The sequence below is a fragment of the Lepisma saccharinum genome, chromosome 9 (genome assembly GCF_977018435.1).
Source record: "Lepisma saccharinum chromosome 9, izLepSacc3.1, whole genome shotgun sequence".
Classification (NCBI taxonomy): domain Eukaryota; kingdom Metazoa; phylum Arthropoda; class Insecta; order Zygentoma; family Lepismatidae; genus Lepisma; species Lepisma saccharinum.
In genome coordinates this window covers 30,852,170-30,865,487 of record NC_139237.1, presented here as the reverse complement: position 1 = coordinate 30,865,487, position 13,318 = coordinate 30,852,170, and the positions used below count along the sequence as shown (strand labels likewise).

At 42.0% G+C, this 13,318-nt stretch overlaps 1 long non-coding RNA gene across 1 annotated transcript in view; it reads right to left on the bottom strand.

Moving 5' to 3' along the window:
- LOC145991984 (uncharacterized) overlaps positions 1 to 9,798 on the bottom strand; it is a 382,136-nt gene extending 372,338 nt beyond the window's left edge. Inside the window, exon 1 of the long non-coding RNA XR_014442117.1 lies at positions 9,704 to 9,798. This is a non-coding gene — a long non-coding RNA (uncharacterized LOC145991984). The remainder of the gene's footprint in view (positions 1 to 9,703) is intronic.
- Between the last annotated feature and the right edge of the window lie 3,520 nt (positions 9,799 to 13,318).

The following is a 13,318-nucleotide window of genomic DNA, read 5'->3' as shown; positions in this document are numbered from 1 at the left end:
CACAAAACTCGAAGCTGGCATCAAGCACACGGGAGCCAATATTCCTAAATTTCTAGCCATAGAGACTCTGAACGTACACCGCAACGTGGCGGAAGGCATGATCACGAAATCCGAAGGGTTGCTGGGAAGTCACACGCAGCCGGGAATCATAGCCACTTTCAAACCCAGTTCCGAGTTCATGCAGCCGATCATCTACACACCCTCTTCGCCGATCTATTTTCCAGTATGTCGCAACCGTATAGACAACGTAGAGTTGGTGGTGACGAACGAGAAAGGAGACGTGGTGGATTTCGCAGGTGCAACGACGACGGCCATGCTGGAGATCAACGTATAATAAATAACACATAGTGGAAATGGAGCAGATCGAAAGTTACGAATTGCAATCTTTCACTCCCAACCGTCGTACGTTCGCAAATTTGAACGAAGCGAACCGGGAGATCGAATACGACGTGGACGTAGGCGACGGGTTCGTTCATCCTCACAGAGCGGACCTTTACCTTCAATTCGACGTGGTGAAGAAAGAAAGCGGAGACGCGTTCCCCGCAGCAGCAAATTTGAAACTCGTGGACAACTTCGTGCCTCAACTGTTCTCGCAGGTGGAGGTGAGGAAACACAACACCGTCATCGACAGAATCGATTATCCAGGCATCACTTCGACGGCAGTGGGAACATTGAAATTATCCAAAACGGACGCAGCATACTATCAGGCGAGGGGTTTCGAAGCGGGGACGAAAATATCGACGAGAAGTCACACGGTGCTCTTTCCCATGCGTCTGCTTCCGGGATTCTTCTCGGACTACAAGGAGATCATGTGTAAGGAAGGACTGAGGATCACATTTCGAAGAACGGCCAACGACAACGACGCACTGATGCGAAACAGCAACTTGAACGCGGACGGTATCACGCCGGTGCCTAACACATTCCCCGAAGCAGCCAAGTGCGTCATCCGGAGCATGGAGTTGAGAATGCCGGTGGTGGAATACGAAACGAACTACGCCCTCAAGTACAAAGCGGAGATCTTGAAATGTCCACAGGTGCCCATTCACTTTCACGGTTACCAGTGCGTGCAGAAGATAGCGTCCGGAAGTCACATGGAATTCGACGTGACGACGCAGTTAAACAACATACAGTTCGACATGCCAAATTTCGTCGTAGTGCTCTTTCAGACCGGGAGGGACAAGAATCAGGAAAAAAAATTCCAGCAAATCCGACGACTGCAAGATCAAGAATGATTATCTCAAGAATGGCAGGAACGAAGTATTCTCGCGCGAGAATTACAACCTCGACATGACAAAATATCATTACCTCAAACTTTACGAAGCGTACTCTGCTTACAAGAGGGTAACCGAGGGAAACGTGGACATGTACTACACGCCCAGCGAATTCAAAGCACGCAGACCCATGTTCGTCATCAATACCACAAAAAGGAAGCAGGTCGTGGTCAACGATCGAACCAACATCAAGATCGTCTGCGAGTTCCACGACGCGCTGCCCGAGGACACCGTGTGCAGCGTCATCCTGGTCGCAGAGAAGTCCTTCATCCATGACGTGAAGAACGAGAGGGTCACGGAGCAGTTTTAAAAGTATCGCCTTCGTCGAGCAAGAATAGCTTTTCTACAACCCCCATTACAAAATTTTTAATCTAAAAAAACCCGCCCAAGGCACTCCAATAGGGTTGCAGAGTTTTTTAGGATCAAAAAAACTAAGTTGACAAATCGAATTTCTTGAAAAAAAAATTGAGGGGGACGCTTGCTTGTACTCTCCCGCTCTCCTATTGTTCACTGAACATGCCCTTCACACAGCACAGTCGATTTCAAATACCGCTACAATACCATTTTTTTTACATCATGAGGAGAAAAACATCTTAGCAAGGGGCCCAAAAACATCGTAGGAGAGAGGTGTCCCGTTAGGTCGTAGCAGGGGGGCCACACACATTGTAGAAGATCACACATGAGTTTTAAAAAAAACACATCGTGGCAGATTACGCTGAGAGCAAAGTCGTAGTAGATTACACTGAGGGACCTTACAGTAAGAGGAGACAGCAGACTTATAGGAAAATGTCGTAAGTCATTTCAAAAGTAGGTCAAAGGGCGAGGTAGCATAAGAGCAAAATTTTGAGGAGGTAAAAAATAGCTTAAAAAGTGATGCCAGAGCTTTTTCTGTCCACTTTTCTCTCATTGTAGGTTAGTTTAGTCCGTAAAACGTCGTAAAATAAAAAGTAGGTCAAAGGGCGCAGCCAGAACGTACGGTTCCACCTACTGCCGGGCTGGCACTTGAATTCCGGAGCTGGCGCGAGGTCGCAAAACAAATCCTGCAGATTTTCGGAGAACTCAAAGTCCACCTCGGCAAGAAAACCGCATTCAGAATCATCGAAGCCTTCAACGTCTAAATTTGAGGTATCAACCAACTCGAACCCTCCGGAGGGAAGTCGCTGCATCATGGAGTGCCCGTACAGGTTGTTGACGTCCGTGTGCATGATGTAGTTGGACGGTTGGGAGGGATCGTAACCGGTGGTCATATGACGGTTGTTTGCGTGCGAGTGTCGCTGCGACACCTGGACCATTCCACCACGAACGGCACGTTCTACGAAAAGCATCATGTCTACATCCGAAAGAAGCTCAAGCTTGACTTTTGTAACAAGGAACATGGCCGACCATCCCAGTCCAGGAAGACTGTAGAAGTACTAAGGGTCCAGATTATAGATGGTCCTTGCGGTTGCGCGGAACGCCTAAAACACATCCGCAAGGAGCGCCACATCAAGCTTCAGGTAGGCGTCGTGTAGTCTCCGAGGTTTTGCAATCCAGCTCGCGCCACATGGACTGAGCGTGACGGTGCTCTTCCTCAGTGATGCCCGAGTATCGCAGCTGACTGTGGAACTCAGCCTGCGAAGGCAGAAACTTCTCCGCAAACTTGGCAGTGTCGGTGACGTATTCGTAGGGGTAGATTCCCTTACACCTGAAGAGGCAGACGTCCATGTTCGGAAAGATGGCTAAGGTGATGAGCAGTTGCTCGTCGCTGAGCTTTCCTGCAAGGGCATCGAGGCTAGCCGGGAGGAACCTCAAGGAGGCAAGGAAGCAAATCTCGATGCTGGAGCGCGATTCCGGGATTGATACCCACTTGTTTATACTGATATAGCGCTCCTGATTCTGAGCCAAGACATTGATTCACGCTTTGTCGTAACCGAGATGAGTAACCAGGTGGTGGAAGTCGTACCCCGAGCCGTTATGGAAAAACACAGAGATGAAGCGCGGGTTCCGAACCTTCATATTGCAGCGGTTGAACCAAGGACCAACGTAGTGACCATCAAAATGGTCATGATTGCGAACTTTACTGTTGTTGGCAGTAAACTTCTTGGCGCAAACAGGACAGACGGTAATCTCCTTGTACCTACGCCAGTAGTCAGCAGACAACGGTAGCATAGGCTTGCGGACCAACAGCATTTTCCCGATCTCAATGGCTTCTGACCTCCCTGTCAGACATCGAATCTATCACACACCATCGTCCAGTAATCGTTCTCCACTTTGCTTTTCTCTCACAATCCGCAGACCTTACTCTCTCTCCTTAACTCGCCAACTGATCACACCTCCTCACAATCCCAACACTCACCTAACGTTTGCCTAATTGCTTATTCTGCATTCCTTTCTCTGCTTCCTGCTATGCTAAGATTTTATACTTCTTACCCAATACCTTGGGTACGATACGGTACCTTAAGCGCCAGCCGCATTGAAAATACCTGAGTCAGCAAGCCAATCAGAGGACAATACGTCTGATATGACATCATCATATTACGCAATAACTTGTTTCTCAATGTGGCGCAACTTTTTTCTGACCAGTGAGAAGAGACCACATTGATATGGTGTGATGTTTTCAACCAATCAGAACATACCTGTTATATAATCACTTGGTACAGTATTTCGCAATATGGGTGAAACTTGCTTGGCGGATGGAGACGCGTCGAGGGGAGTTGCATTCATCTTGGCCAGGGCTTGATAGCTGGAGGTGATACCGAGGCCATCCACCTGAAGTATGGGGTCCCAGTCAACATACTAAGGTTGCCACAACGTTGTATGCATGTTGTGTTTATGATGAACTAGCTGAATGCTCGGAACACTAATATCGCTCTTTTTTTAAATTTCTACTAGGGGAGTCTTACCGCCACAGAAAGAAACCTTCCCAGGCATGCCCACAACAACTTCCCAAATTTTCATCGCAATCCGATGAATGGTATAGGAACACATAAGAGACATACAAAGAAACATTTATTTTTATATATATAGATGTTGCACAACGTTGTGTCAACGTAAACTGTACGTTGTAGCAACGTTAGGTATGTTAGGGGCTAACGTTGCCACAACGTTTTGATAACGTTACCTTGTTGTGACTGGGATGGTAATATATATATATATATATATATATATAAATATATATATATATATATATATATATACAGGGTGGACCAAAAGTCCCTTACCACCCCTTGTAAAAATCGTTTTAGTGGAAATTGATGAATAACAACCATGTGTGACCACATTAGGCCTAAGGGGAAGTCATAAGGTGGGGGTGCCCTTGACGGCGGCCATCTTGAAAGCCGCCATCTTGGATACAAGTCCAGTTTTGTAAATGGGAAGGTAGGCATACGATACATGATTTTAGGCTAGATTTTGATAAGGAGAACAATGGTGAAGTCGTAATGTTGAAATCTTCATTTGTTAAAAAGTTACAGGCATTCAAATGTTGGAATCACATTTTTACATATGGTGCTCTACGTGCTCTTCGTGAGCGCCCTCTAGCGCCACGCACGTGTGTAGTGTTTCACCCCAATTGTCCATGACCCTGCTAAGTGTGTCAGGTAAAATATCAGCACAGGAGGCAAAGATCCTTTCTTCCAGGTGAGCAACATTCCTGATCTTCTCGGCGTATACCTTGGCCTTTAAATGACCCCACAAATAAAAATCCAATGGACTCAGACCGGGTGAACGTGCCGGTCACTCAATGGGACCACGACGCCCGATCCACCGTCCAGGAAATTGTTCATGCAGATAATCACGGACGTTTAATCCATAATGGGGAGGTGCACCATCCCGTTGGAAAAATAAGGGAAATGTGCCATCCTCGGACAACACGGACGGCAGGATGAGATCACGCAATATTTCCAAATAATGATCAGCATTAAGGTTACCAGGAATGACGAATGGACCAATTAGTTTGGTACCCCATAGGCCGCACCACACCATAACTTTACCAGCTCCTACCAATTTACAGGGGTCAACCCAGTGAGAATTGGTAGCGCACCAATAGCGACAGTTTTGTTTGTTGACCTCTCCTTGCACATAAAAATTCGCTTCGTCGGAAAACAGGATTTTTGAGGCGAATGTTGGATCTCCTTCAAGTTGGGCAACTGCCGAGTCACAGAATTCCAATCGTCGATCTGGGTTGTCTTCTGATAAATAATGTTGAAGTTGCAATTTGTACGGATGCCAATTGTTTTTCTTTAGGATGCGTCGGATGGATGTACGGTTGACACCACATGTCGCTCAGAGGCGACGAGTACTGCGGTGTGGTGATGTTGCAACAGATGCCAACACTGCTTTGGTTGTGCCTTCGTCTGTTGCAGTAGTGGGTCTTCCAGACCTGGGTTTGTCCGCTACTGAACCAGTATCCATGAATTTCTGGAAGAGGTTGGCAACACTCACATGAGACACAGGATGTCGATCTGGGTGCCGTTCATTAAATTCAGCTGCTACAACCCTTGAACTCCTTCCACCCCATGCCCTTATTAACTCTTTCCTCTCCTCTGTGGTTAGTGGCATTATTTAGGCACCTGCAACAAATAAAAAATGAAGGTGTGTTTCCAACATTTGAATGCCTGTAACTTTTTAACAAATGAAGATTTCAACATTACGACTTCACCATTGTTTTCCTTATCAAATTCTAGCCTACCTTCCCATTTACAAAACTGGACTTGTATCCAAGATGGCGGCTTTCAAGATGGCCGCCGTCAAGGGCACCCCCACCTTATGACTTCCCCCTAGGCCTAATGTGGTCACACATGGTTGGTATTCATCAATTTCCACTAAAACGATTTTTACAAGGGGAGGTAAGGGAGTTTTGGCCCACCATGTACATATATATTCTCACACTCAGGGTACAGTTCGGTCTCAGTTAACAAAAATCGCTGCGTAATCGTCAATCATTTTCTAAATTTGCAAAATATACCACTTTCAATTCGATCCATTTATCTGAATCGAAGAAACCGACAATTCACATATCCCCATATCATTGTATGCTTGCCCCATTTGCTTCTTTTGCTGTTGTGCTCAATTAGTTTTCACTAATTGGCGATTTTCTTGAAGAGGTCTAATAGAACAACATACGGCGGTATGAGAAATATGTAAATTAAACATATTTTAACAATGTACGACGTGTTTAGAAAGGCATATTCAGCTCCAAAGTACTTTGTCTAACACTTACTACAATTCCCTATTGCTGGCAGTTTAAAATGATATAGTATGAAAAAAAGTTGACTTGTTCCCAAGTGTTCACTAAGTTCAGACCTTTGCACATAGATGGCTCTGTTGTTGTCGATTATCAAATATATTTTTTTGAAATATCTCTCAAACAGAGAAACAGGCAAATTCTGTGTTCAGATTTCTAATGTACACTCGAAGATAAGTAAAAGTATGAATACAACCTATGCTCGGAAATTCAAAACGGCGACCGGAAGTCGGTTTATTTTTTAAAAGGTAGGAGTTAGCCAAAATTTGTTTGCAGATTTGTAATGTACACTCGAAGATACGTAAAAATATGAAAACAACATATGTTCGGAAATTCAAGATGGCGACGGGAAGTAGGTTTATCTTTTAAACGGTAGGTGTTAGCCAAAATCTGTTTGCAGATTTGTGATGTACACTCGAAGATAAGTACAAGTATGAATACAACCTATGCTCGGAAATCCAAAATGGCGACTAGAATTAGGTTTATCTTGAAAACTGTTGGACATAGCAAAAATCTGTTTGCAGTTTTGTGATGAACCCTCAAAGATAAGTAAAAGTATCAATACAACCTATGCTCGGAAATTTACAGAGTTCATAATAGATCGCGCATGATCGTATAGGTGTTGCCAACTCGCTAGGTGTAGGTTAGTTTAACCCGTGAAAGATTATATAGGGAATTGTATGGGGGAATTTTTAATGGGGTGAGTTGGCAACACTGATTGAGTGAGTGAGGTTACTTCAATTCATAATGCATGATGAAATCAGTGTTGCCAAGTCACTAGTTGTAGGTTAGTTTAACTCGTGAGAGTTATTATGGGGATTTTTTATGGGGTGAATAGGTAACACTGACTGATTCAGTTCATAATAGATCGCACATGATTGTATAAGTGTTGCCAACTCACTAGTTGTAGGTTAGTTTAAGTCGTGAAAGATTCTATGGAAAATTTTTAATAGGGTGAGTTGGCAACACTGATTGAGTGAGTGAGGTTACTTCAGTTCATAATAGATTGTGCATGATGAAATCAGTGTTGCCAAGTCACTAGTTGTAAGTTAGTTTAACTCATGAGAGATATAATGGGGATTTTTTATGGGGTGAGTTGCCAACACTAGCTCATCATTTTCTGATATTCTCATCATTTTCGGTTGCAGAAGCGGGCTACTCCTACTATTTACTGCTAAACAGTTCTTGATCTATTCACCTCAAGACTATCTTGCCTCGCCTAATGACTGCCACACGGAAAACAGCGAACGCGAAAGCACGGTCTGCACGCGTCCGAGTGTGCAGCTACAATTCATAGCGTGCTGCTCTAACCACTTCGCCACGGAGGCGACAAGTACTCAGCTACCGAACCGGCCTGACCTCGCCTGATTTTTCGCTACCTCCTTGGAATCGTATCTGACAGGGCTACCGCAAGGGAATCTGTTGCTTTTGAAAGACCGTAGACTTAGACGTTGCCTCGTTCCTCCCAGCATAGAGATGTTAATTATTGCAGGTTAGGCACACACAGGAGATGCACTACGTATAAATTTTCAGCGAAAAACGCAGGCTCGACCAGGACTCGAACCCGGGGCTCTGGCATACCGTGCAATCACTCTAACCACTGAGCTACCGAGCTACATGGAAGAAAAAATGTTTGCTCATTTCCTGTTGCTCTAGATTATTGAACTTTTTCTGATTATTTTTCAAATACTCATTTCAAATGTGAAATCTGTTTTCTCGTACCTGCTATATTTGTTATGAAATTTGAAAGTTTTACTTTTGCTTTAATGGACAATGATGGACATTGATGTTTACATTGGGAGTAGATTGACAATGACGCTTAGATCTACCTAAACACAGATGAAAAAACGTCATTTTCTGTTTTTCATATCAGATTATGGCTTTTAGAAATATACATAATAATGCAGCTGAGTTTTTAGCCTACTGGCTACAAGAAAAACAATCTACTGCACTGCTAACCGAACAGTCATATTTTCGAAATGGGAAACAGATTTTTGTTGATATTTTAAGACGAGTACTTTGTTTACTGCCATGAATGGTTACTCTTCAATGCAAAGGAATCTTGGCAAAAATTTGTCAAATGCAATATACATATAAATGAACCGCAGAGAAAAAGCAAATGTTAAAAGAATTAACATTTCCTGTTAATCACTGCAGGCTACCACCATGCTGTCGGTAATGTCCGATCCATGAAAATTCTGAAATTTGAGCCTTCTGCTTCTCAGTAACTATGAGGTCTAGAGAAGAAAATTTTTGCGTGTGTTCATACCTTGTCAGCATTAACAAATACAGCAAATTTCATGAACATCTTAATCCGTGGGTTGCATTTTGAAATTTTTCTGGGTGATTTTTTGTGGAACCAATCATATTCTAAACACGTGGTACTACGTTCTCGTGAATACTATGTAAGTCCTTGATGTCAATTTTAGGTTCCGATATTACAATACTAATCAAATACTCAATGCAATATTTTTCTGGCGCAGTGTGATTGTGTGTTCGTCACATGAATCTTCCTACCCTTTGGCATATCTTAGAGAAGAAAATCACTAAAGTACACTTGGACGCACTGATAATACGTACAACCTTAAAAAAAGTAAAGTTCTCTCCTGTGCCCTACACAAAGCCGTGGAGGCGTGTAGGGGGTTTGGAGTTATGGCCTCACAGTTTCTTTATCTCGGCCGATGCTTGGGGCGATGTGATCAAAACCACGTTTTTAGCAGCTTTTACCCACCAGAATATCACTTTAAACAACGCTGGGTTGACGGCGGAGCCCCTGGAATATGTTGGAAGAGTCAGGTTTTCCCCGTCGGATATTGAACCCGGATCTCTCGCACGTTAGTTGGACGCCCTGACGACTAAGGTATCGCGGCTATTATTATAGGTAAACAATAAATAAATAAATCGAAATTTTTCCTATTTGTTGGAGGCAACTGCTAATATAACATGACATACGAATAAAATGTAAAATTAAAATATGATCGCATATGAAATTGATAAATCTTGGAAATTTCGAGTTAAAACACTGAAAAAAATGGCAACATTTTTAGGATTTCAAAAGAATTACTGACATTTACTGAGGCAGAGGTAAGTATAATATTTCAATAGTCAATATCTGTGATATGAAATCACGCATTTAGTACCAACATGTTTGAATAACACACATATATAAATATTTTTAAACAAATACTACAATGATATGTGATCTTACCTCTTCGTTGGGGCCCTGACCCGCGAGCACGAAGGTGGCTAGATATAAAATGTAGAGAAGAAACATCAGAATACAAGTGTCCATCGTGATTTTTCTTGCAGTCATCTCTAGTTGCCATGCCACTACGGGCCGTATTTATACTCCACTAAATTCCCATAATTCCTCCATCACAGGAAGTTTCTGACGAATGTTATATCTATCTCCTATTGTTTGCCTCTTGCTGCGGTCATGGATCTCTGCACACGGAATGAAATACCATTTCCCCTTGAAAATCAAGTCCTTTTGTTCTCCAAAAGGAAATTATGAACATCATTACGTTTGTGAAATCGATTTTAGTATTAATGCTCTCTTCCCTTTGGCTACGTTAATATTATCGAATCTTGCTGATGTGTCTATAGTGTAAGGCGAATCTAGTACGTTTTTTTCAATCTCCCTCTTGACCACAAACAAATCAAAAGTACAAAGTTCACCAAAACTAATAGTATAACGACATTTTCTACTTACACAAGATCTTGGTGAGTTGCATATAGAATTAGTCTTAATTTCACGATTGCCACTTACATAATATACAGGGTGTAGCAGAACAACTTCAACAACGTAAAAACAAGTAACTATTCCTCAAAAAAATTTGGTACCTCGAAAGCGCTTAGTTTCTGTAAGAGCTTAAAATCCATGGTATATGTAGGCAACTCAACATAGAAGACAATCGGCCTGACACTCCGCTACGGGGGCCGGATTGATGATTGTGAGTGTCGATTCATCAATTTCATCATGTCATCGCTCTTCGCAAATTAGACAAACGTGGCACAATGAGCGAAGTAAAATAAATCTAAATCATTAATCGCTCTGACATAACTTCCAGGGACGCGTGGCAGGGTTGCCATTGGTGCCTCATTAAGAAAGACAACTTCAAGACAACAACTTGGGATGTAGAAATTTTCAGCGAAATATTTCTACATAGTACACTGGCGAACTTTTAAAAAAGGTCTCCCTTCTCTTAGTTAGATTGGAAGCAACAAACAAAGACGGATATTGAATTGGAAACACTCCAGCGTCAATGCCGAAACTATATGCAAGATAAGGAAGAGCTGCACAGCTGTCAGAAGAGCAACGTTAACCATGAGTCATTAAAGAATTAGCACAGCGTTTCTTTCTATTTGTTGTCCACTTTGAGCTCTCAGGAAATCAGGTTCTGAGCTGGCGATTTATTTCCTTCATGAATGAAAATAGGTTGTTCATTTTTTCGTTTCTTTTCTCTCTTTTGTCATTAGTTCTAAAACAAATATGAAAATAAAACGAGCAAAGAAGGTCGTTTCTTTCGGCACGGGACAGGCATATGTGTTAACTTTGCTATTTTTACGACCTTATTATATCCCTCTTGTTTACTTTTAACGATAAGGACGAATGTTGGAGTGACCAGAAAGAATGAACGAACACAATAAGCTCTTAAATATTACCCGCGCTTCGAAAATAGATTCTGGCCCCAGTGGCATAATGGTTATCACATCACGCTACGACGCCAGGCGTCCCGCATTCGAATCCTGGCATGGGGATGGATTTGTGAGTGTCCATTCATCAATTTTATCATATCGCCACTCATCCCCATATTTGATTGAGTTTGATTGATTGAGTTTGTGTTTGAAGTCCACTTTATGCACAGTTTATAGTGGAATCCGAACCACTATGTGCCTCCACCGGTTATCGAAGACGGGAACCCTTTATCAAAAGGCGACGATGCTACCACTGCGCCATCGGGGAGGCCTCCTCCATATTTGCAACTTAGCCAAAAATGGCACAAGAACCGAAGTAAAATAAAGCAAATCAATCAATCAATCAATCGAACTTAGGGTCTCCGGTTTCATAGAGCAGTATGCAAAGTACTCGGTCATGAAGACCCTCAAAATTGAAATAATAAGTGGAACAAAAAACCTGATATTAGAGTATTTTAAGAGTTTAGGCAGATTAACAATTCGCGTCAACCTACAACAATTTCACCTGTATTGTGTGATTTTTGGTTCTGCCCTAATATAATTGAACGTGCTCTTGCGATAATAGTTACACACTTCCGTCTTGCAACACACAACCTCGACTCGGCACGATATGTGCATTTCCTTGCCTATTTTCTGTATTCTTTTCTATTTAGGATATATTACGTTGCTTTTTGCCTCTTGGTTAATCCGTGGCGATGAGAATGATTGACCAATTGATAACAAGGATGTGAAGGGGCAAACATTCCTTAATCATGGTTCGAACCTAACACCTCTGTCTTCATAGCACGTTACAATCTGCCACGTGTGTCTTTTCATCTCCATCACCATTAATTTCAAGAGGTAGAAAACGACGTTACTAAAAACAAATTGTATAAATAATTTCCATGACCATACACATTTGTTGCACTTGTTGAGAGAAATCCATACCCTTGTAACGTTATAAGTAAACGTTAACCTAGTTCATGTCCCAGGAACCCCTTTCCTTGCACGAAAATCACACTGTGTCCACAGGATTTACGAATGAACGCTTGCTAAAGTAATAAAAATGTGCATCCCCATTTCCATTAATCGTTCACTCTTCGTATATTTTGAGGTCAGCTAATTCGAACATACGACCCTAAGACAGCTACACACTGCCAAAAACTGCATGTCAACAAAGCAATTACTGTATATTTATATATTTTATTTTTGGTAATGGAATATTTTCCCTTCAGCTTCTTATTTATGTTTGTTTGGTTTATTTTACTTCGCTTTTCTGCCACTTTTGGCTAAACGCGACGATGAGGATGAGCGATGAAAAGATAAATTGATGAAAAGACAGTCACAATGAACACCGAACGAACACAATGCCAAGGCGGTGTTTAAGCAAGCTGTGTTAACCACTCTACCACTTAGGAAGAAATCCTTTTAGTTAGGAGAACTCGTTCCTTAACAGCGAACTAAGAACAGTTAATATGCGTCACGTCAGAGTTATAATATTTTAAATTTCTAACAATCAATTGGGATTTACTCTTAACCATTTTTTTGCCTACATAAAAACTTCCACACAGTTAAGATCGTTTACACTAAGGGAAATAGCGTTAAAGTCTATGCTTTAAAGAATGATTAAGCACACTATGATGACGGAAAATAATAATTCACATGACTATTTTGATGTATTACATCGGAGAAACATTAATTTTCGATGAGGAAGAAATATTGAAAAACGCAGGGACACAATGACCAATTGATTTTTTTTATTTTACTTCGCTTTTCTTCCACTTTTGAGTAATCACATAGATAAGGATGAAAGGTGTATTAAGACGAAATTTGTGAAAGGCAATCACAAACGTAGGACACAGCCCAAACTTCAGAGACCATTATACTGGCCTTGTCTCTAGACACCAGATCCTCGTTAGTCTGCAAAATATACTCCATTGTCACAATGACGTTAGCATTCGTAGAATAAATTTGTATGTCATTCTCCCCCCCCCCTAAGAAATGTGAGCTAAACTAGTGCGCATTCTGTGATATGTTCATTACTTCTCAGGAGCCACTCTCGGCCTTCAACTAGTTTATCCTGAAAAAAACTGCGGGTTAGAATGTTAACAGATACTTCAGATACAATATCCAAAGAATACTGTTA